This window comes from Ochotona princeps, chromosome Y (assembly GCF_030435755.1).
Source record: "Ochotona princeps isolate mOchPri1 chromosome Y, mOchPri1.hap1, whole genome shotgun sequence".
NCBI lineage: Eukaryota > Metazoa > Chordata > Mammalia > Lagomorpha > Ochotonidae > Ochotona > Ochotona princeps.
Genome location: NC_080866.1, coordinates 30,571,294 through 30,574,479, shown reverse-complemented (window position 1 = coordinate 30,574,479; position 3,186 = coordinate 30,571,294). Strand labels below are relative to the sequence as shown.

Here is a 3,186-nt window from a genome sequence, read left to right as displayed (position 1 = left end):
TATGTACAGCTTTGACTTATATAAATACTGTTGTTATGAAATATATGCAAATGTTTTATGTGAGAACATATTTTTCTTTTCAGGTAGACTGCTTCCTTGAAGTGGAATTGTCAAATCTTAATGAAGCTGCAACTATATTGTTTTGCAATAATTTCAATATGCTTTCTGGATGATGTGTAACAATATACATATCTTTCATAAAAGTACAAGAGTTGTTATTTTTCTACATATTTCCCGTATTGACTCTTTTCTAGTTTTTTTTTTAAGATCTTCTTTATTTTTTATTTGAAAAATTTACAGGTAGAAGAAGAGACAGAGAAAAAGATCTTCCATCCACCGATGCACTTTCCTTCACCAAGTGATTTCAACAGCTGGAGACGAGCTGATCCAAAGTCAGGAGCCAGAAGCCTCTTCCAGGCCTTCCATTAGGGAGCAGGTTACCAACACTTTGGGACATCCTTTACTGATTTCCTAGGCCACAATGAGGGAGATAGAAGTGAACTGGAGCAGCTAGGACACAAACCAGTGTCTAAATGGTATCCCGTACACGCAAGTTGAGGATTTAACCACCAGCCCACTGCTCCAGGCTCAGGTAATTTTTCTTTTTTACATCCCCTTAAATGAAAAGTCATGATACAAAATCAACAATAACTTCAAGGCATTGTAAATTTAAATGATGGACATATGACTGAGTATGAAGAACTATATGTTAGTAATGATATAGAGGAACTAGGTGGGGGAGGAGGGAGTTGGGGAGGGGATAAGGGAATATGGAACTGTATCATAAAATGATAGGAATAATAATAAAATGTTAAAAAAAAGAAAAAAAATTCTTTTTTAATTATTTCAGGACTCATTCTGCAAACAATAAAATGTATCTCATTGTGGGTTAGAAAACTGATACTGAAAATCATTGTGTGTGCTTTATGGTTCATTCCTGTATGAAAGTGTGTTCATTCTAACATGAGATTATATGGCTTCGTTGTTTTGAGGTGTAGATTTATTTCTATCAGCTGTATACAAGGTTCTTATCTCAGAATTGAATTGATTTTTTATTTGTATATGGAAGCACAAGCATTTTAATTTTGATGATTGAAAAGCCAACATGTATACAGAAAATTTATACATCCAGGATCATGTAAACATCAGAATTTATTCTACCTTCATACCATACTGAATTGGAAAAGTAGCTGTCCCTCCTTTGGCAGAAACAGTGTGTTGAATTATTTTCACAAGTGTATGCTGGCAATACAGTTTTTCTGGCTTTGTACTTAATGTAATACAATAATTTTGTTTCATTTCTCTCTCTCTCTCTCTCTTTGTCTTTCTTTTCCTTCTTTCCTTCCTTCATTCCTTCCTTCCTTCTTTCCTTCCTTTCTTTGTTCTTTGTTTCTTGTTATTTATTTATTTGTTTCTCCTGTGGTGGAGAAGGGGCTTATGTGAAGAACACTCCAGATCTATGCTTCTAAGGCACATGGTCAGGTTCTATTTGTTTACGCTTCTGAAACGTTGCATATAACCTGTCACCAGTAAGGATGTGTGTTCTATACTATCAGGATGCTGGGGTTACCATTGTTTTATGACAAGGCCAGCTTCTAGAAAGTTTTCTTTGAAAGCCAAGGTTCTGTGCTTGCTTTGGCAGCACATATACTAAAATTGGAATGATACAGAGAAGATTAGCATGGCCCCTGCACAAGGATGACATGCAAATTAGTGGAACATCCAAAGTTTTTTAAAAACAACAGAAATACAAAAACTAAAAAAAAAAAAGAAAGCCAAGGGAATGCAACACTCATCAGAGACCCCCTGTTCAATTTTGATGAACACAACACAATAGAAATAACTGCAGTTCCAAAATCCTGTAATAACTTGCCTCTGCAACATAACTAGCTTCCTCAACTTGACAAATGTGAAATCCAATGGTAAATATCACCTATTGTGATAGATAGAATTTTCATATAAGAGAACTCTGTTCATGTGAATTATGGTAATTTTGGTTCATTTCTAAATTTTCAGTTTGGGTCCTAAACCCACTTCTTCCAGGGTTGAAAGCTTATTCTGTCTATAACCTTCGGCTTTCTGGATTAACATGCAATTATAAAGAAGCCTTGGATTAATCAGAATTGGAAAATAAAACTTGTAGTGTATGTGTGTGTGTTTTATGTTTTCTGTAGTGAAAACTTCTCACACAGGTTATATAATGAACTTGGACCTGGGTGTTTCTAAAATCAGATATCATAGGGAATGTGTTAGAGATATTAGAGTTATAAACCTAAATTAGCAAAACTAGCAAAATCAAACAAAATAAGAAGTGATCTGTTTTTGCTAAGGTGAACACTAGAATTACATTCATTCCAGAGAAGTCTCATTTTCGTTTCTCTTTAGAAACTATATGTAGTAACTGATGAAACAGATACACTTGGCAGGAAGCATTATTAAACAAGCCACCAATCTCAGACTTAATATTATTGAACCTCAATCCTCTCCCAAACAAAAATCTATGTATTTTGACACTGAATTATATATAAAAAAACTATATAGTTGTCAGAAGCTTCTTTTGCTCAATAACTGATTTAACATCATACTCTTCAACAGAAGGGGGACCACAAAGCATTAGACTCTGGATCTTGATATGGATAAAGAAAATACAGAAGATGAATGAGGCCATTAGGTCGGATAATGTGTTGGGACAAACCCTTCTACGACAGGAGAGCAATTGCAGGATCTGAGACGATACTACAGTTACAAGTTAATGATTTTGTGGGATTAAATTTATTATGTTAGCCAATGGCATTGATATGTGTCATGAGATTTTCACACAGCAAGAAACACACTGAACTGTTTTTATTTTGTTTGCTTAATTGTTTAAGCATGTAGCAGGCAAAAGGGGTGTGTGTGTGTGTGTGCACATGTGCACGAGCACACTTTTTTTACTTCCAGGCCACATTCATCTGGAAGAACAAGAGGGAGCTAGATCTGGAACAACACAGAGAAGGAACAAATCTGAAAAGAACACTGGGAAAGCCTAGTTAGGGATGGAATGGCTCTGAGTTTAAGTGAGCACTGCTGACTGAATCACAGTATTTTACAGCTGAGGAGAAGCTTGGCACAGGGAAGCAGCATGGATTTGGAAATCAGGCTCACTTATTTTGAAACCTGTTACTGTTTTTAAATTAATTTGGCAAG

General features: G+C 35.3%; 1 non-coding gene across 1 annotated transcript; it reads left to right on the top strand.

Annotated features, from left to right (window-relative positions):
* The first annotated feature begins 1,626 nt into the window (after positions 1-1,626).
* LOC118757900 (U6 spliceosomal RNA) lies at positions 1,627-1,733 on the top strand. The gene has a single exon (XR_004995412.2). It is a non-coding gene; the product is annotated as a U6 spliceosomal RNA (small nuclear RNA).
* Positions 1,734-3,186: the final 1,453 nt, after the last annotated feature.